Raw genomic sequence first — 21,822 nt, forward strand, 5'->3', positions numbered from 1 at the left:
AATGATGATGTGCTATGTTCATTGTTCTGTGGTGTATGCATTTATGTTCAGTTAATTCCTGATGAAAAAAATGAAACGTATAGAGTAAATCGGGAGCCTGTGGTATTCCCCATCAGAAACAAAGGGTCTCAAAGGACAGTGTTGGAAATAATCACAAAAACCTTGATTAGGTAATTAGTCAGAACATGGAGCTATGTAGTGGTGAAGTGATCTGTGTATGAGCCACAATGTTTTTGTGAAGCAATGGTGAGTTTTGAGGCCAATTGTCTAGAGGAACTTGCTGTCTGCCCTATTATTTATGGAGAATTTTGCCTTTGGATTTGGACATTTCCATGCTTCTCATTTAATTTAAATTTTAGTTATAACTATACTCCATTAGCACTTATTCTTTTTTCCATTTTACAGAGACATTGAGTAAATAATTAACTAATATATGAGCTACTTTATTTCAGATGGGGAACTCACCATCTTTTGTGGTTAAGAAATATGGTACATTCATTGAGTTCTTACTGAGTTTCAGGTACATCGTGGGCTCTAAGAACAGGGACTGGGGCTTGGTCTGCCATGCCCACACACGCTCCTTCCCTTCATGTTTTACACCTCAGCACCCAGGACGTTTTGGGGTGGTAGAGCTCTGTATGTGCACATTTTCTTGTACCCAGCAGCCTTTCCATCCTCCCTTCCCCCCCCAGGCAGAAGATCTTCCAGTATCATGTAGGTACAGTGAATCAGAGATTTCTCCACCTGCAAAATGGCATCTGCCAGTCTGGGAGGTGCATTGCAGGTGCCACAGTGTATTTTCCGTGTCTGTTCATACACCCGTCTTTCCCACGTAGCTCAGAGTGGCTTCAGAGCCAGTGCTTGCCTACCCCTGGAGTCTAGCACATTGTAGGATGCCATGGATGCTGAATGAATGCAGATGAAGCTGACTCTTCCAGAGTTCAGTTCTGAGGGTAGGGCACTTGAAGGTTGTGTAAACAAGTCTAGACTTTGGTTGGGGGCAGTAGGAAACAGTAAAAGAGATGAATGCAAGAGATGGGGCAGAACAGTGACAGGCTTCTCTGGGCTTCCTAACAAGTTATTGCTAGTGGCATTAGATGAGGGGAGAAGTTGGGGTGAGGGGCTAGGTAGAAAGCTTTTGACAAAGGTGAATGATGATGGAGCACTGCATTGCTTATTTCTCATTGCTTTAACTAGATTTCTCAGTAAAGTACATATTCCATTAGATTTTTGCAGTATTTACAATTGAATAAATTTGACATTGGAATGCCTTTGGTATTTTACAGTTACAGAAAGCCAGTATAAACAAGGAATGTAAGGAGTTAGTAACTACCTTGTAATCAGTAAGGATAATGTTTTTTAAACAATTGGTATTTTTTACACTGTATTACGATAATAAAATAGAAAACTCATCAGCGGATTGAGAATGCTGCTTGGGGAAGTTTGCATTCATCTCTTGATCCTGCAGATGTTCATCTAGCCCCTTCTCTATGCTCTTGGAAGCTAGAAGGATTTAAAAGATGGATAAGATACAGGGTAACTATATCTATGTTTTAGATATTGAACTCCAAATGTACAAGAAATATTGAATTATTCTTCTTTATGAAAGAGAAATGTTTATGCAAGCTTGTGTGTAAATCAGCCCTGAGTAAATTGAATTAAGTGGAATGTGCTGACAGAAGTTGCTATTTAAAGAAACCCTGTGATGAAACTTTTGTGAAATAAAGAACTTTTAAAAACTGAAATCCAAATAAACACACTCTCATTTGTATGGTTTTTCCCAAGGCAGAGAATCCCGTATCTTCTGTTGTTGATTGAATTCCAGTTAACCAACCACCTGGCTGGTTAACAGAGTATACCATTAACTAAGTCAGTGACACTGGAGTTCTCCAAAGGAAATAAAATAATTTACCGTTGTACTAAATCAGCTATTAAATAGGTTTTAATTGTCTAGCTTGGATGGGTGTGATTTGCATCTTTCTTAACAGACAAGCATCTGCAAGTGCTTTGCCTGCAGAAGCTCATTAAAAACCAGTGCAAATCCTGACGACATCTCAAGCAGCAAGCATTAACTTGCAGAAGCCTTGTAAGTGGATTGCATTTCCAGGTTCAGGAAAGTTTCCTGACTATTCATGCCACCATGAAAGTTACTCCTCTAAGACTTAGTATGGCCAGTACCTCTCAAACAATGCTGATTTTTTAATAAACCCAAGGGAAACTGCCAAAGAATTAAAGAATGTGGAATAGGGAAATCGAAATTCTCAGATTGTTTACTTGTTTAAAATTAATGTATGCTATGAAGTAGGCTAAGAAAATTACTTTGTAATTTAAACATCCTCAATGGTCTGCGGAAATTTCCAGCAACATTCAAGAGCACTGTGGTAAGGCTGGACTTTTCTGTCACCATCCTTTTACATTTGCTTTCATTTTTGTAAAAAGTTTGCCATTAGTTATTTCAGTAAAGCAGCTCTGTTTTTCTAGCATACTGCTCATTGAGCTGAAGCCTTTTGGGAAACAGCATTTGGAGAGAGACCCATGGTGTAATAGCTGAACCCACTGGCACGTGTCCCAGAGCAAGCAGGGCTGGAAGCTTTTGGTGGAGTTAAAAGATGCCAGTCTGTCATTTGCATCCTTTGAAATTGAGCAAGAGATTTCAGATTGAGCTTTACATTATACTTCCAGCAAGAGCAGCTGGTGAAGGGCTGCCGATTCCATGTGAGCTGGGACCTATCAGCTGGTGTGTTTAATGGAATCCTGCTTCATCTTGGGAGCAATTTCTGGCACGTAATAATAATAATGCACACTCTTGGTGAAAGATAATGCTTGTGGTTATTAGAATGTGCCGACTGAGTAGGGGCCTTGGCATTAAGAATGGTGGTGGTGGGGGAAGGCAAATATTTAATGAAAGGATAATGATGAGGAGAAAGCAGATATTTTATAGGATAAGGAAAGCCACAAATACATGATCAGTTTAAGAGTTTTAAATAAAATGTTTATAAAATGTGAGCTGTTCAATACTAATCAGGCAAAATGTCCACAGTCTCTAGCTTCCTTTATAAAACTCCACTCATCCTTGGAGGGTCACTTGCTTTTGTTCAAAGTCAACCCTTTCCTCCAGGGATATATTTAATAAGGCCATCATCTTCCATTAGTGATTGTGCCAGTCCTATCGTTCTTTTCACTCCCGCTGCCCTGCCCCCTTTTCTTGACTCAAAAAGTAATTTGTGCCACCATGTCTCTTGTTTTTAACTTGCAATAAATTTTCTGCAGGAGTGAGTTTATATGAGATTTTAAGATTTGTGGGCAAAATAGGACACTCCATTGTAAGAGCTTCCTCCCTTCATTTTTGTTCTCTGGTGCTTGATTTGCCTGGTGTGGAATTTAAGAATGGATGTGTTCTACGCCTTATTAAGGAAAGCACTGAGAACTAGCCAGGTCCCGCTTAACTTAGTTTCAGAATGACAGTGCTTTGGCATGCCCTCAGTCTCTCCCCATTCCCAACTCTTCTCTGCTCATTAGGACTGGGGCTGTTGCAACTGACAAATCTCCCATTTTCAGTGGAATGCATGCTTTCATTTTTCTTTGATGAGAAGACATAAATGCCTGTTTAAATGGTGGCTTGAATTTCTTGGGAGTTGGAAAATCTTGCAGGGAATCCGTGGAACATGGAAGGATTCTGTTGTGAGAATGTCCCAGGAGGCAAGGCAGGTAGGGAGAGCTCCTTGCAAAGTTAGAATTCAGCAGCTTGTACTGGGGACATAATCTGTTTTAGCCAGGATGAAGAAAAAAGAAAAACAATATTAACACCTTTGGAATGACCTAGTGATGTTGTGATGGCAGAATCTCAATATTGTGAGTTTAATCCAGTGACTCTGAATAGGTGAATTATTTTTTCAAGATATATTTTAACCCTAGTTACTTGTGGCGCATTTACTTGTGGAATAGAATGCTGTATCCAGAGGATTGATTTTGATCAGCAATCTTCCTACCCCTGAAACTCTGTTACTTTCTTACTCAAAAACCTTCAGTACCTCCCACAGGCCCTGGGTCACGTGCACAGAGACCCTTGACCATCTGTTCAGCCTCATCTTCAGCATTACGCCTGTTCTGACCAGGTTCTAACCATACCCACCTGATTACCAGCAACCATGGCACTGTGGTTCTAGCTGTTTGGATACCAGCCCATTCCCTGGCCCAAATGCTCAGTGATGCCCTTGGCATGTTGAGGTTTAAGCTTAAGTATCTCCTGTTCCCTGACTCCCCCAGTCTCAGTTAGGACTACCCTCTTCCAAACTGCCCTGCCATCCTCTACATACCTCTGAGTTCCAGCTTTCTATTGCCGTGGAACAAACAGATCACCCCAAACAGTGGCTTAGAACAGTAGCAATCTGGAGGGCACAGCTAGGGAGTTCTGGCCTGGTGTCTCACGTGGTCACCATCCTAGGGTGGCTGGCACTTCATCTCAGAGGTTCCTGTGCTCACGGTCTGGTGCTGGGGCCTGGAAGAGCCCCACAGCTGGTGGTTGGAACTGCTGGAGCTCCTGGGGCATCTCTCTCTCTCTCTGTCTCTCTCTCTCGCGCGCGCTGTGTGATTTCTCCATGTGGCAGCCTCAGGTAGCTGGACTTCTTCCATGATGGCCAAAGGATCCTGGAGCCACTGTTCCAACAGAGACTGGCAGGAGCTGGCTGGCCTTGAAAGTCACACACATTTGCATTAGCAGCACCATATTCATTGAGATGGTCACAAAGGTCTGCTCGTGTATGAGGGACTTACATAGACCCCACCTCTTGATGGGAGGAGTGTCACAGAACTAAGGGACATGGGTTTTTCTTTTTGTTTTTTTTTTTAAGATTTTTAATCGTGGTAAAAGTACATAGAATATGAAATTTACTATCTTAACCATTTTGAAGCGCATACACATTATTGTGCAACCATCACCATGTTTATCCACAGAGCTTTTTTCATCTTGCAAAAAACTAAGCTCAGTACCCATTAAACAGTAACTCCCCATTTTCCCATCCCCCCCAGCCCCTTGCAACCACCATTCTACTTTCTGTTTCTATAAATTCTGCTTCCTATAAGTGAAATCATATGGTAGTTGGCTTTTTGTGTCAGGCTTATTTCACAACATCCTCAGGATTCATCCAAGTTGTAGTTTGTGTTAGAATTTACTTCTTTTTTTAAGGCTGAATAATATTCTGTTGTACGTATATAGTATATAGATCTTACTTATCCATTTATCTGTCGAGGGACCCTTGGGTTGCTTCTACCTTTTGGCTGTTGTGAATAATGCTGCTGTGACCATGGCTCTCCAGTGAAGGACATGTTTTAAAAGCGGCTCACTGTTGTGGTTCATTCTGTCTTTTGGTTCTTTTTCTTCACTGGACTGAACATACTTGAGAGCATGAACAGTGTCTTTCCATCTTTAAATCCCTAAGGCCCAGCACAGGCACAAAAAATCTATTAGATGAGTGATGAATGGATCACTGGATGGATGGATGAATGGATGGATGACAACTATCTATGGAAGATGGAAGGTGTCGTTTCTGAAGTGTGGCAATGGCTATATTGTGTCCTATTGAAGATGGGGTCATCCCATGATATGCACCCTAAAGCCGTCACTGCCGAGTTGTGCTCTGTTATTTTAGTAACCTCATTAGACAGCACCTGGTACAGAGTGAACATTTTACAAATATGGGTTGAGTTGAGTTAAACTGCAATTGGGAAGTGGAACTTGTAAGAAAATGTTTTAATCAGCTTTCATCGTTTTATGTCTTCCACTGTGCTTAACATGTGATCCTGTATTGAGTAATTTTCTGGTTAATTCAAGGAGCTGTGAAGTCAAACACTTCCTTTGTGTGTTGATTAGTTTCTATTTAATTACATTTTAAGCCTGGCAACCTTGATAATGACATATTATGTGCGAATTGTGTATATTAGACTTGATTTTCACTACATCCATTTTAGCCATTTTCATGTGCAGACTTGGGTGGTCTTTCTTTTTTTTTTTTTTTAAAGATTTTATTTATTTATTTGACAGAGAGATACAGCGAGAGAGGGAACAGAAGCAGGGGGAGTGGGAGAGGGAGAAGCAGGCTCCCCGCTGAGCAGGGTACCCGATGCGGGGCTCGATCCCAGAACCCTGGGATCACGACCTGAGCCGAAGGCAGACGCTTAACGACTGAGCCACCCAGGTGCCCCAGGTGGTCTTTCTAAAGTGCAGTCCACATGATACTAATAGTGATCGTGGATGGAATGGTGGTTCATAATAAAATTCATGCATAGGCTTTGTTGCTCTTTTATTTTAGTTAAATTTAAAGACCAGAGAGGAAGGAGGATGTATGTTAATGTATCAAATAAACAGCCATCCTTGCTTTCCTTTGTCTTCTTTTATTATCCACCCCCATCACAGAGTTTATGCAAAAAAAAAAAAGCCCCCCCCAAAAAAAACGAAAATGAAAGTGATCGTAATATCCTGACTTCCTGTTTTATTATAAATGAGATAAACACTGGGTAGTATTTTCCTTTAACTTCTCCATGCATGTTCTTCAAATTAACATTTGAGGAATGGTTTGGAGTTTCCATATGCCTCATACATCTTTTATTTAGAGAGTATGGTAAAATGGGAAAGCTTTGGATTTGGAGTTGGATAGGCTAGGTTTGGATTTTGGTCCTGTCACTTACTTGTAAAGGTACTGCTTGGGAAAAGTAGGACTGATAATAGTGATCTCTTGGCCAGTTGGAAAGATTCAGTCCGACCCAGATGACCTGTTGGTCTTAAGCATCTGTGTGCTTCTATGTCTGTAAACATAAACATGATGAAAGTGGAACCCGACATGTTTCTGGGAACTAAGGTACCAAGGAGGGATGGTCCTGCTTCTATCCCTTCCTTTTTGCTTAGTATCATGGCGTTTTAGAAAAGGCCAGATTCTTATTTAACAGATGGGGAAGTTGAGACCCAGAGGATGAAATGAATGATGCAAGGCCCAGAGCACATGAGAGGCAGAACTGGGGACTTTGTCCATCGTTTTACTGTATTAACTATTATATCACTGCCTATTTCCCCATTTTCCCAGTCTTTCCTCCCCCTTCTCCCTCCTTTTCAATCCCAGTTCACTGCGCTTTAGTGCAATGTGCGTACACACACACACACACACACACGCACACACACTGGATGGCAAAGATCAAGAAGGATGCAGTGTCTAGCCTGTTTTCCACGGGAGCCTGCCAGTACTGTTCCTGGCTAGACATGGTCGATGCTTGTTGATCACTTACAACAGCAGCATATTTTGAAAAGCTAAATATAATTCCTTCTTTATAGGTTCTCCTTTTCATTTGTAGTTTTTGGACCCGTGTGACATCCTTGAGGCACCCACATTATTTTCTCTTTTTCTCAATTTCCATGACCTGAATTCTCATTGCAGTCATCTCTGCTGTAACCTAATACACATATTTACATATGTACATTATATATATTCTGAAAACCTCACCTTCTGCAAAATCAGGTAGGCAATTGAATGTGGCTAATGGGAAATACAGGGTTGGGGCTGACCACGCTTAATCTATGCTGCTTTGCACCCAGAGCACTAACAAAGAGAATAAAAACCAGAGTAAAAACAGTAGCACAGTTCAGAAGATGTATCGAATTCCTACTATATACATATGTACTTGGATAAACATGACTTTAACTTATTAAGAAATGTGGGCTGCTTGATGGAAGGGGATGGAAGGGAGGCTATGAGGCTGGTGGAGATTGGGAGACAAGAGGGAAGTGAGCAAGAGGGGCACTTATTTTTTTTTATAGGTAATATTTTGAGATTTAAAAAAAAAGATTTTATGTATTTATTTGAGAGAGAGAGCACCAGCAGGGGGTGGGGGGAGGGGAAAAAGGAAGGGGAAGGGGGGTAGGAAGAAGGGGCGGGGAGGGGGAGGAGAAGGGGAGGAGCAGAGAGAGAGGGAGAAGCAGAGTCTCCGCTGAGCAGGGAGCCCTGTGCAGGGTTTGATCCCAGGACCCTGGGATCATGACCTGAGCAGAAGGCAGACGCTTAACCAACTGAGCCACCCAGGTGCCCCAGAGGGGGATTTATAAGAGGCAGGGCCCAGCAGGCTCAGGCCTTGAGGGGCGGGGCACGTGGTCTCTGGTGCTATGAGGAGTATCAGCTTCACCGTGTAGTCTGTGGAATGTTTATTCATTCTGCATTTGACAGAATTCAAATATTTGAATAATATTCCTGAACACTGGAAAGTAAATAGAGATATCTCAGAGGACTTTTCCCGAGAACCTTATTTAATACCTTGTTCCTGGTAGGTTATGGAAAACATGTGACAAAAGGCCAAGAACAAAGTCGCAGAGGTTCTGAGGGGTGTAGAACCTGGGGCAAAATCAGTGAACAGAAAAACAAACTGAGATGGGATAGAATCCTTTGTGGGGGCAAAAGACACCTTTCCCCAATTAACAGGACCAGTGAACACTGTTCTCAGGGTCTGTAGCCCGTTTCTGTCTTTTATTTGTTTACTTTTTTACATCTCATTTGTTATTTTTAACTTTATTTTTAATACTAATCCTATGGAAATGGATTTTGTGTCACCCGAGCACCAGTCAAAAATAGAAACGAACGGCACTCATGCCTCTAGCTGCTTGGTTCTTGGAAGGTTTGAAAATGATGGGAAGAGTCTGGCTGAAACTGTCCATGGGCAATTGACTGGGTTTCCTTAAACCCAGTTAACATGACCTCCCACCGTCCTCAGGGCCCATCATGTGGGTGCTTAGTGTAGCCCTGGACCTCATGGAGGTCTCTCCCCAGTAAGCTGGGGGGTGGTTTATGCCTCTCTGAGTCTCTGGGATTGGGGAGGAGAAGGGGCTTTGTAGAATAAGATGTGACAGGAGAGACTGGAAAATGGGGCTAAACAGGAGCAGGACTATGAATTAGGAGCCCGGCAATGCAGGTTGGAATGTGTGTCCTGCGTTGCTTCCTGGGAGTAACTTGCTGGAGGAGCTCTCAGACACTAACCGCAGGATAAGGACTCTGAGTAAGAGCCACATGTCTGGGCCACCTGGCAGAAGTTAGGAAAGGCAGACATCCCTCAAAGCTGGGTGGCTCAGAGGTGTCCCCTAGTGGGTGGTAATTGAGCAGGTCTTTAAAGAATGGACAGGACTGGGTTAACTGGAGATGGTGTGAAGGTAGGGAAGGAGGGTGGGGCTGAGGGAGAGTTTGGGAGAGTTTGGGGAAGGATACAGAACTGTTCCTTGGGGCTCCTGAGGATGATCATTGTGATGTCCACAGACCTCACTCCTAGAACCACAGGGCAATGGATCTTTTCTTTTTTCTCTTTTCTGTCCTGTCCTGTCCTTTTTCTGTTTTTTTTTTTTGTTGTTGTTGTTGTTGTTGTTCTTTTCCTTCCCCCCCTCCTCTCCCCTCCCCTCCCCTCCCCTCCTCTTTCCTTTCCTTCCCTTCCTTTCCTTTCCTACAATATTCATGCCACTCACTCTGAGAATGCTTATTGAAAATTGATGATAATGGCCATATGGGAAGTCTCAGAGCTTATCTAGGATTTGGATCCCTGGAGCATAATTGGTGGGTGGAAAGCAGATGGATGGGGCAGGAATATTGTTCTCTTCCTATCCAATGACAGTTGATTATAAGTTATAAAAATGGGCATTTCCCTTGTGGTCCTAGATTCCAAGATTATTGAAGGTTATTACTATATATTATGACTACTTCCTTAGCAAATCGATTTGATCAAAGAATGACGTTGATTATTGAGATTTAATAAGGTTGGACTTACGGCTTTCCTAAACCAGGGTGATCTGAATCTAAATATGTGTGTTCTTTCACCATGACCCATTGTATAAGAATCCAAGGTACATTTACTACGTCTCTGAAGTCCCACAATTTGCTGAGAGCCCCACCCAATAGTCGGTTCTGTTTCTCTTTCAGTTGCTCTCTGCCAAGCTTTTGTGTGCATTAAAATATTGGGCCCTGGAAAGGATTGCATTGTTTGTTAAATGGAAATTATGCTCAGCATCGAGGCTTTACATGGACAAGGAGAGGGGCATTTTGATTTTCCTTCCTTTTCAAAATGCAGTTAAACTGATATTCAGAACAATGGTGGGAAAGTACTAATTAGTATAGTATAATGAAAGATGGTAAAATAAACAAGGTGGGCAGTTATTTATGTACGAGGCATTTATAAACTCTTCACTCTGGACCTGCAGGCTGCGGGGAGATCAGGTTTTCTCTGGTTTAGTGCCGTCCCACCCAGCTCCCTTCTAGGTCCACCTCCAAGAAGAAATGTGCTCTCTAGATCTGGGAATCTTTCTGTCTGAAGGCCGCTGGGAGACCTCAAAATTGGGATCCTGCCCCCTCCTTCCTCTCTCTGGACTCTATTTTAGAGCTGCAGGAAAGATTTGAGGCTTTTTGCAAGCTTTCAACTCTGAGGTATTTTGGAAAACTGTAATTTTGTTTGTTCTCTGCTGTATGCATGTGGTTTCTTAAAACACAAGTGTGATTATTTTCTGCATCCTTTCCAGAGCAAACATTTCCCCTAAACTACAGGCTCCGAAAGTGGTTACCTGAGTGCACTTGACATACAGTCTCCTTTGGAATGCTTATGGAGGGTAACTGTCTCTGCAGTGAACAACTTGCTGCAGTTTCGAGTCTTGCTAGGTGGCTTCCGACCTCATCTTGGGCTTTGCCCTCCGCAGCCAGACGTGCCCAGGGCATTCTGTATATTCCAGCAAGCCATGAGGTACTACTGCGCTCTTGTGAAACTTAATTGGATGATGGTGAAGGCGTTCTATAAAATAGCACTTTAGTTAGCCTCCCCCATAAAATAGCAGTTTGTGAACGACCATGAGCATGTGGAGTGGACTCTGAAGCGAGATTACTTTGGTTCGAATCCCAGCTTTTCAATTTTTTTTTTCTTGGTAACTTTATTGTTTCTTTTTATTATCCAATTTTTAGTCTCCCTGGAATTTATTTTTTATAAGGAGTCACGTTCTGATCTAGTACTTTTTTTTTTTTTAATGTTTTATTTATTTATTCATGAGAGTCAGAGAGACAGAGAGAGAGAGGCAGAGGCAGAGGGAGAAGCAGGCTTCCCGCCTAGCAGGGAACCCGATGCGGGGCTCGATCCCAGGACCCTGGGATCATGACCTGAGCCGAAGGCAGATGCTTAACCATCTGAGCCACCCAGGCACCCCTACTTTTTCTTTTTTTAAACGATTTTTTTTAAAAGATTTTATTTATTTGAGAGAGAGAATGAGAGAGAGAGAGAGAGCACACGAGAGGGGGGAGGGTCAGAGGGAGAAGCAGACTCCCCGCCGAGCAGGGAGCCCGATGTGGGACTCGATCCTGGAACTCCAGGAACACGACCCGAGCCGAAGGCAGTCGCTTAACCAACTGAGCCACCCAGGCGCCCCTTTTAAAACGATTTTTAAATGATTTTTTCTTGTGGTAAATACACAACATAGAATTTATCATTTTAACCATTTTTAGGTGTGCAGTTAGGTGGCAGTAAGCACATTCACAACTTTGCCACCATGTGGCTTTGTGCTATGGGTTGAATTATCTTGCCTCTTTGTGTCTCAGTTTCTTTATCTGCAAGGAGGGATAACACACCTGTGAAGTTTTTTTGAGACTGTTAGTTTCTAGAAAACACTCAGTGTTTCTAGGCCACTGTAAGTGTTCAATGATGGTTAGTGGCCATGGCAACACGTAGTATCAGCTGACCTGCATTTGTCAGGAGGAGCCACTGATGAGCTGGTATCCTTATGTGTGCTGCGTATATTACGTGAAAAGGTAGGTGACGGCAACTGTTGCCCACTGAATCCGTGTGAAGACCTAGAGAATTCTCAGTGCAGACGCTGGACGTGTTGCCTCATTTTTGTGTCCGCTGTAGCATAGGACTAACATGCACTTGGAGCGTCAGGGGAAGAAAAGATTTTCCAAGATTTAGATTTCAGGTTGTTTGCAAAGCAATTAATAATGAAAAGATAAAACCTGGTTAGTCTTCGCGTTTAAAGCATGATGCAAGAGGCTTAGAGAGAGTTGACTTTGGACTGTATTCCACAAACACTAACTCTTTTCAGAGACTTTGATAAAAGCTCTTGCTTTAAAAAAAAAATGATAGCAACAATTATTTGTTTTCATGAAGTCTAGATGAGTAAATCATGTGACCACAATAAGAGGAAAATTCTCGAGAGAAGAAGCATTTTGTTTACATTTAAGTCTTCCAGAAATGATGTGTTTGAAAATAATATACCAGTTTAATATATTTTCCTAAATAAGTTAGAAAAACCACATTTCTGTTATACTTTCTGTTAAGTGATAAAAACAGTCTCTATTTTATAATCAACAGTCTTTTGCTTTTTAGTTCAGGAAGGAGCTTCTAACTAGATCTGTAAAAAAGGATGCGAAATCATCCGAAATAAACTATTTCTAGCCTTAAAATTCATGTTCCTACAATAGAATATGCTATACCCAGTCACCATCACAAAAATGTCTTTCTTATCATTGCTGCCCTAGCTAAATGTGAACTTTAAAAATGGGAAAACCAGGCACGCTGTAGACAGTTCACTCTTTGTTTCATATTTTTTGGGCTAAGAAAAAAAAATTGCCCAAGGAAGTATTTCTGGAAGGAGTCAAACTTTTCAACTGCCTTAGTAGTTTAGCCTACAATATTTTTGTTGTTTTAGGAGTTGGTAGTGACCCTAATTATAACTGAAAGAATACACATTTCTAAAGCATGGATCATGGTTGGTTCCTAACAAGTGTGGGATGATGTAACAAATAATGCTGTTATCGTGTTACGCACAGTTGGTCAGGGTATCGGTATAATACCATCATTATCATTTAATTGTGTAATAAACAACGTGGGGCAGAGTGCTATTGTGGACATAACACTGGATTTTGGTTCAGGAATTCTGAACTCCAGGACTCACCATGGTGCTTGGGCCATGGAGCCAAGCCCTTCGATTTCAAGAAGTTGTGATGGGAAAGAGAAAGACATTGCTTTCTGGTAGCAGCTTCTAGAAGGTTGCTTCCTAGTTCAAATTCTCTCCTCATTTTTCACATTTCTTCCAGGGTGACATCATATATGGAAGCTCCTTATTTATATGCTGGTGTCTCTCAAAACTACATTTTAACCAAGGCCTTCCTCGTGGCTCCAGACCCACAGGCCAGTGACCAACAGACAACTCTGCTTGGTTACTCCATAGATGTCTTAAATCAGTGTCTCAAAAACTAAGTTCACCCTGACTCTTCTAGCCCACCACTACCCTGCTTCTTTCCTGGCTTTCCTTTTGCAGTAGCACTGGGCATGGTGGATCCAGGCCCTCCTCCTTGAGACAGTTTCTTGACCTGGCTTCCAGGAGATCATACTTGCCCGGGTTTTCCTCCTTCCTCGCAGACCTCTTTCTTAGTCTTCTCTTCATTTCCCACCTCTGTACGTTGGGATGGCCCTGGGGCTCAGTGCTGGGTCCTCTTTTCCACCTTCACTGAAGCCCTTGGAGATCTTAGTCATGTCTTTAAGTGTCGTTTATACTCTCACAACTCCCACCGTTTGTGTCTCCAGCCCATACGCGTCCCCTGGGCTCCGGACTGGTGCACCTCCCCACTTGATATGTGCATACCTACTGGGCGTCTCAACACTGATGTCTCCAAAACGAGCTCTCTCAGTGGTCCCCACAGTGTCTGCCCACAGGCTTCCGCACCTCAGGATGACAGCTCCACTCTCACTTCCAGCGCCAACATTTGCAGACATATTTGACTATTCCTTTTCTCTCAAAAATCACGTCCAGTCAGCAAATTCGGTTACCTCTCCTTTCAAAAGATATGATCTGAACTGACCACTTCTCATCACCTCCACTCCCCACTCAGGTCTAGCCACACGGTCTTATCTTGCCTGGATTATTGCAGGAGCCTTCGCAGGGGTCTTTCAGTCCCTGTCCTTGCTTCCTCACAAGTTATTCTCAACACAACATCTAGTAAGATCCTTTTAAGAGGGGAGGAGACCCTGCTCAAAACCCTCCTGGGGCGAGTGAATGCCATATCTTTACCTTACCTAGAGCCCCACTTGGTCTGCTACCCTATGACATACTCCCTGGTCTCAGTTTCTTATTTTCTCACCCTTGTTCCCTCTGCTGGAGCCACACGAGTGTCACTGGTGTCCCTGCAATCCACCACCCTGCGCCTGCTAAGGGCTTTTCCATTTGCTGTTCACCCCGGGGGGCAAGGCTCATCCCCCCAGATGTTCCCATGACTTCCTCTCTTCCCTTCTTCAGCTCTTCACCCAATGTCATCTGATTTATGAGTTCTCCCCGGTCACCCTGTTTAAAATTGCAGGCCCCTTCCTCCATACTTTCTACTTGCTTGTTCTCTCTAGCATGTAGCACCGTCTAACATACTCGATATTTTCCCTGTGAGTTTTGTTTAGGTCGCCCCATCTGAATGTAAGTAAGCTCCAGAGGGCAGGCATTTTGCCAGCATTTGTCACGGAACTGGTGCACAAGTATTTGTTGAATGACTCCATCAAGAAGCAGCTTTCCCAAACAGAAGGTTATAATTCATTGTCCATTTCCCTCTCCCAATAGTATCTAAGTTTCATTTGAAATTTCAAGTTCTTGTTTTATCTAAAAGATAACAAAGCTGAATTTAAAATTCCCCGACACGATGTGTCTGCTTTCAAAAAAGCACATACAAATGAAATCATAATTTAGGTTGCTCTGAACATTTTTGTATACATAAAACATCATTAGTAGTAAAAACTCTCTTTCCGTTATGTACTGGAAAATTCCTATGGATTTGCAAATAGACTCAAATATAAAATTTGTTTTCGTATCGACTATTACATTGAAATGTTAGAGTAGCTTTAGATTTCCTGATTCATATCTTAAAAATCTCACTGGTAGTATCTTTGAGGTTTTTTTGATAAAGTTTGTGGTAAAGTTTGTGGTCCTCCTTCGACCTCACTAGCATATGTTGAAACTTATGGATGGCTTTTGAAATTTTGCCTCATTTGAGATTAACCAACTACTGATAATTAATTAACACCATATGGTATAAATTTTGGATTCTGTACGATTTCTACTTCAAAATGATGGCTCTTACCTCCCTCTACTCGCTTAACACAAGTACTTGGAAAACTTGAATAATGGGTTGTCTGGCTAGTGGAGCTGTGGTTTACTTCATAGTTAATAGAAAGATTCCTTTCTTTATCTTAGAACTCTCTTAAAATGTACCAATACATTTCCATGCCATTTAGAAAGTCTCCCAGAGGGTCAGTATTCTTATCTGTGATAATTAAAGATCTTACATGGTCTCATGCTTGAGATTATTTACCAAATTGTAGAAAAAAAATAATATTTGATTTGCCTCTAAAGGGCTCTTTTTTTGGGGGGGAGGGGCAGAGGAATCAGAGAGAGAGAGAGAGAGAGAGAGAGAAAATCTTAAGCAGGCTTCACACCCAGCGTGGAGCCTGACTTGGGGCTCGATCTCACAACCCTGAGATCATGACCTGAGCGGAAATCAGGAGTCGGACGTTTAACTGACTAAGCCACCCAGGCACCCCTAAAAAGCTCTTTTTAATAGGTGAGACCAAATCAATAATATATGTGAAAGTGCTATGTAAACTCTAAAAACACTCCATCTGCTTTATCTTTTGGGGGGGGGTAGGATTCACTTTTCTTAATGGTTTTATTTGCTCTTTTTAAAGAACATAATAAAAGAATCTCATTAACTGATGGTTATGGTTAACCGAAGTTAAATAGACCATTTCACAATATATTTGATTTCAAAAGCTTCCAAGAAAGGTAAAAATCCTGGAAAAACTTTATGGCTTGGTCATTTTTATGAGAAAGGGCTTTCTTTCCGGCAGATAACATTTCTTTTATGGTTGAGAGTTTCAGTGTTTATGTAATCATCAGCTCACAACAGCGCATTGTTTCATTCTTGATAGTGAGCCTGGAATGATAATAAAACCCGGGCAAGTCTGGGACCACGGAGTTCCCTGTTTGCTCCTATCTCTTCTCCTCCCCGCCTCTGGCTGCAACGCACCGAGGTGAGTTTGGGCATGCGCAAAGTCCATACGCCTGACAGCCCTTGGGACTCGCTTCCTTTGCCTTCGCCGAATTACTCCTCTTGGAGTACTTGCGAGATCGCTTGCCGACTAGCAACTAGTCTTCCTCTAGTTACAGTGTGACAGAGACTACCCATGAACTGGCTGCTAAGTGACTGTCCTCAGCGGCTCAGCTTTGGTCAGGCAATAACATACTTGATTTTAGATTTTAAATACTAACCAGGTGCTTTAGTGAAGGGGCCTTTGAGCTCAAGAGCCACACAGGAAAAGCTGTCCCCCTGGCAGCCCAGAGAACCCCAACACAGCACCTGGGCAGCTGCTCTGTCTGCCCTGCTGTGGGGCTGTCCCCCCTCCCCCGCCGCTGCGACTCCCTGTTCCCTGCCCCGGGGCTCAGGAGCCCTGTCCCCAGCAGAGCCCCATGTGGCGTCTCATTTGGGCTCCTCTGCACCTCAGGGGAGCCCTGTTCCTGTGCTAATCTGCGATGGTGCCTGTTCTCACACCTCCCTACCCTGAAAGGCAGAGCTCTTCCTTTCTGTGCTGTGCTGTCCTAGTTCTATTTCCTTTCTTAACCATCTTTTGTTGGGTTCCAGGCCCTGCTGCTTTGTATGCACCATTTCACCTTTGCTCTCAACACTGATGACGTACAAATGTGTCAAGCACACAGGCCTGGCGCCCGTGGCGAGTGGGGGTACATATATACAGATGGATGGATGGAGCCAGAGGAAACTGTTAGGTGGTGCTCGGTCACAGAGCAGGATACCGTTCATGACCCTGTCCCTGTGTCATTCTGCAGAGCTGCCCCTTCTCTCAGGCTTCCAGCCCCTGTAGGGTTAGCCATGTCTGGCATTCTGGGGAATTTTATGTTCTAGGATAATGTTTGTCTTTTGTGACCATTTGGGGGAAAAAAAAATCATTTTTTTTCAACTGTGATAAAAATAACATACAGCAGAAAATTTACCCCGTTAACCGTGCCTCAGTGTGTAGTTTGGTACACGCACGTGGTGCAAACCATCACCGCCATCCATCCACTGGATTCTTTTTATCTGTGTAGCTACTGAACGGTGGTAGCTCTTCCTTCCGCCTCCCTGCCGGCCACCACGCTTCTACTTTCTGTCTCTATGAGCTTCACCACGGAAGCCCCTCCTACAAGTGCTGTCATACGGTATCTGTCTTTTTTGTGGCTGGCTTATTTCACTTAGCAAAATGTCCTCAGGTTTCATCCACATCGTAGCACGTGTCCGAACTTCCTTCCTTTTCCAGGCCTATTACCACTGCGCTGAGGGTATTCACCGTGTTTTGCTTCTCTGCTCATCCCTTGGTGGACATTTGGGCTGTTTCCACCTTTTGGATGTTGCAAATTAGGCTGCTTAAAAGCATTCATGTTTTACAAGAAAATTAGTATTTCCCCTTCAAATTAGTATGTCCCATTTTAAAGATGATTACGGTCGATGGGCTCTTTTTATTATGTCCCTGAGCCCGAAGTTGTCTTCAAGCAAATGGGAATGATTCGTGGTGCAGTGAAGCCTTAGCTCCCCAGACTCGCCAGGGGATGGGTCATGACAGAGAGGCTGTAACCACCTAAAATGTTTTCGTTTTGAGTCATTTTACAAGAGAACATTAAAACAATTACATTTTAAACACAGTTTAATCCTCAAATAGACGAACTATCGCTGGATCGTTTGGAGTTGTTAGCATGTTCTGTGTCACAGCCGCATTGTGCTATAATATTTAGGGGGACCCTGCCATTGCATTTAAAATTTTTTAATTTTAAGTACTTAAAATTTAAAATGTAGGTTGATCCCACTGTTCGTTACTGTTCCTTGTAAGAAGTGTACTTTCTTAACGGCTGTCTCTCTTTTCCTTATGTGTTTGTTGCTTCTAAAATGCTGTGGGGCTGGAAGAGTTAATAATAGCAGTTGTTAGAATTGTGTTCAAGAGTAGAAAGCCTCTTTTAGAGGTCCTTTAAGTGAAATAATTATACTTTGGGGCAGGAATTCGCCACGCCTCTTCTCCCCCACCACCATATCTATGCTGGCCTTTAAAAATCTGTAACCTGATTTTTTTTTTTTTTTGGCAGTGCTTTGGATAGGAGAGGTACAATAAAGAAATCAGTTTTTGCTATAAACATTGCATTTGTTAGTAAAAGGCCACCTACATGTAATTACCTCTCGGCACCTTGTGGGCTTAATAGGTATCACCCACTAATAAAATCACTGCACCAAGAGTCTAATCTGTCACTAGGTGCTTTTTGGCACTTACCAAAATTAATTTCTGTTTCTTACTTCCTCCTGTAGCCTTGGAAAGGGAAACCTTCCAACCAACTTATAAATTTTTCACTCAAAATACATTATTATTTTTTATTCTTTTATCTAGGATTTGTTGTTACCATGAGGCATTTATGTGTATGGTATACTTCATTAGCTTGTCAGTTAGGTTTTAAGCTCCTTCCCAGCCCAGGCAGTATTATTTCTTGCTAGAAATACTCAGAACCCAGAATTAGCTAGCCTAATGATAGAGACTATTCTTATAGGGCTTCACTCTGGGCCAGGCGCTGCTCTAAGGACTTTAAAGGTATCAATCATCTCATGTAATCCCTCCAGTAATTCAGTGGGACTAGTACTGTTATTATCCTCATGTTACAGGTGAGGAAACTGAGGCATAGAGAAATTAAATAATTATTTCCAAGTCCACACAGTTGAGTGGTGGGACCAGGATTTGAACTCAAGCTGTCTGACCTAAGAACCTGCTTTCCTACTCCATTCATTCAACAAATATTTATTAAGCCCTTAGTGTATACCAGTGAGCCATGCAAAATCCCAACCTTCACAGGACTTACATTCTAGTAGGGAGAAAGAGAAAATTAATAACCGTAATACATGAATAAATGGTATGTTTTGGGAGGAGGTTATTTAAGTGCTAAGAAAAAAGAAAATGTAGAATAGAGTGGGGCGGTTAAGACAGATGTTGAAACTTTAAATAGGTGGTCAGGGAAGACTCATGGCTCATACTGAGGAATTAACTCATCTCTACTGTTTGGTAAGATTTTTTGTTGTTGTTGATCTGTTAGAGATGTAGCCTGAGATCTTGACCAACTGCCTCAAAACTTTCATGAACCTGCTTATTATTTCTGTCCATTTAGCCCTGGAAGCGTCAGGTAGCTTCATTTCCAGAGTCAGGATGAGTCAGCCCAGGAGCTCTGCTTCACTGCCTAGAGCAACACGTCCTTACTTGAGTGCATTTCCAAATGCACAGGTGCTCAGGAGCACCCCATGGGTGCTGAGTCATGGGGCTGGGTAGGCTGCCTGTGCCAAGAGAAAAGTTGAAGTGAGGGGCAGTCAGATGCCGGGGAGCATTGCGGAGTGGGGGGAGGAAGTTCAGAAGGGACAGAAAGATATAGCTGAGATTCTTCCAAAGAGACCCCTGCCTACCTAGGTGCAAGGGGCTATGGATTGTCCAGAGAGGGCAGGTGTTCTGAGACCATGCTTCCGCTTAAGGACGGTGCCTGCACGGTGGTCCCAGGCATGACCACGCAAGAGAGTGAAGATGGCCAGGCACAGAGCATCCCTCCTCAGTATTAGGAAAATAATAGATCCCGTGCTCTAGTTGGTGGGTCAGGAGTTTAGATTTCTATGTGAAGGATACCCATTTGACCCAGTTAGTGAACCATCGTGCTTAGTGCTAATATTCTAAAATTAAACTTTCACCATAACATGTTTATCATTCAGCTTGAAAAATATATCCTTTGGTCTTGCTGGAGCTAGGCACGATCGTAACCTCCGAGATGAGGCCTTTTCTTCTGACCGGAGAGCAAGCCATTGCAGATGAGGTTCCCAGCTGTATTGGTCTTCATGGCTGGGGTGGCTGATAACTCAGGATGTTGTTGCTGGACTGCTGGCCTCTTCCAGTTCCTCCCGAGGCACCACTTTCCTTTTTTATACAAAAACAACATCGTGCTTCTGATGGTGCGGACTGCCCACCAGATTCCATTGACTGTTTTTCTACCCTCCCCTGCTTATTTTTATTCATTTGGCTACTTTATTTTAGGGATTTGCAAAGCTTGTTTTGGCCGTGGTGAAACTTATTGTTTTATTTCTGGCTGCCCAGCTTTCATGTCGATGCTTCCATTAAGAAGCGGACATGGGGAGGACGTGGTTCTGGGGTTCCGGCCTGCTGCCCGGCTGTGTTTGCACAGCGCTGTGGTGTCCCCCAACTCCGCAGGGCAGGGCCAGCCCCCAGGGTGGGTTTGCAGTGAAGAAGTACAGTGTCCAGCTCGGGGTGGGAAATGAGGCACCCGCGACACATGCTCTTCTTTCTGGAGAAAATATTTAGCACCTGGTCAAAGGGCATGTACTTTAGTACAAGGCTGTGGGGTCATTGAAGGTCTCCTGATCGGGCATCTGACATGGATCTGTTGATTTTTTTTTTTTTTTAAACAAGAGTTGTCCATATGAAAAACTGACTTTCCCTATATTGCAGTCGTATGAGGCAGAATCAAGAAGTGCAGAGCGAGGCTTTCAAAGTGTCATGCCCACTGGTTTACTTCTTGCTTCTGCCACTTGCTAGCTCTGTATCCTCGGGCAAGTTACTTAACCTCTCTGGGCCTTGCTGTCCACACGTGACTGAGAGCTATAACAGCACCTGCCTCACTAGGTTATGGTGAGAAATCAATGAGGGGAAAAACCTAAATTTCTATGATAGCCAATTCATAATACATAAAACTTCCTTCCGGGTCGGGTTTTTGCTGCTGTGATTGTATCAAATGCTAGTTGAGGAGGAATTTAGAATAATAATCTAACTGACTAACAGTTAACTCTGGATCAGCTCAGGTTTCCTTCCCCAAATTAGGATTCATGGTAAAGGTACCAGTGGGCTCTGCAAGTCAGGCCCCTCCTGGGCGCCCTTGTCTGCCCCTAGGATAGCGCCACCTTTTGGACAGGCTTGGTTTAGGTAGGGAACCTGAGAGGTTGGATCATCTTACTCACCTGCATTTCCCCTGGAATAGAGGGAGGCAGCTGGACATCCAAGGGATCCTGATGCCAGAGCCAATTCCTAAAATTCATGGCCATGGGCCCCAGGCTTCAGGGTTTCAAAAACTTTCTAAGTGATTCCAGCGTACCAACAAGGCTGAGAAACACTAGGCAAGTATTTCATTTAGCAAAGTAGCCTGCCCATGAGCTTTACTATGATAGAGGTAGTACCTCCATATATTTATAACAGAATTAGAACAGTAAACAATAAAAATTAACGGAAATTCCTCATCTATATTTATCTCTACCTAAATTGAAAAGCTGACTTACCTGTCGTTCATACCTTACTGGGTCATTTCACAGCTCCTGGCCCATTTGCCCAGCTGGTTTTGGTTGTATTCCAAGATTCTTGTTGCCTTCTTAACATTTGCCTCTTGTCTATGAGTACTTGTTCTTTTTGTCTTCTTGGGTTGGAGAACCTTCATTGCCCCCACCTTGGTCTGCCTGCCGTAGTCGGTGGGATGGCCAGGCTTCTGGCCTGGCTCTGCCCTTTCAAAGGCCACGTTAGGGACACTCACATCTGTGTGCCTACTGTGAACTGACTGTCTTCTTATTTATTAACAACTAAGTCCTAGATTTCTTCCTTCTTTTGCTGCTCCTCTTCCTCCTCCCTGTCTTTCCCCCCTCCTCCTTCTTTCCCTTCTTCTTCCTCCTCCTCCTCCTCCTCTTCTTCTTCTTCTTCTTCTTCTTCTTCTTCTTCTTCTTCTTCTTCTTCTTC

At 43.1% G+C, this 21,822-nt stretch overlaps 1 protein-coding gene across 7 annotated transcripts in view; it reads left to right on the plus strand.

Annotated features, from left to right (window-relative positions):
* Nucleotides 1–21,822, plus strand: part of LRCH1 (leucine rich repeats and calponin homology domain containing 1) — a 191,689-nt gene that overhangs the window by 63,228 nt on the left and 106,639 nt on the right. The gene's annotated exons all lie outside the window — the stretch shown is intronic.

This window comes from Mirounga leonina, unplaced genomic scaffold (assembly GCF_011800145.1).
Source record: "Mirounga leonina isolate KUSES-001 unplaced genomic scaffold, KU_Mleo_1.0 Mir_127, whole genome shotgun sequence".
Taxonomy (NCBI): Eukaryota; Metazoa; Chordata; class Mammalia; order Carnivora; family Phocidae; genus Mirounga; species Mirounga leonina.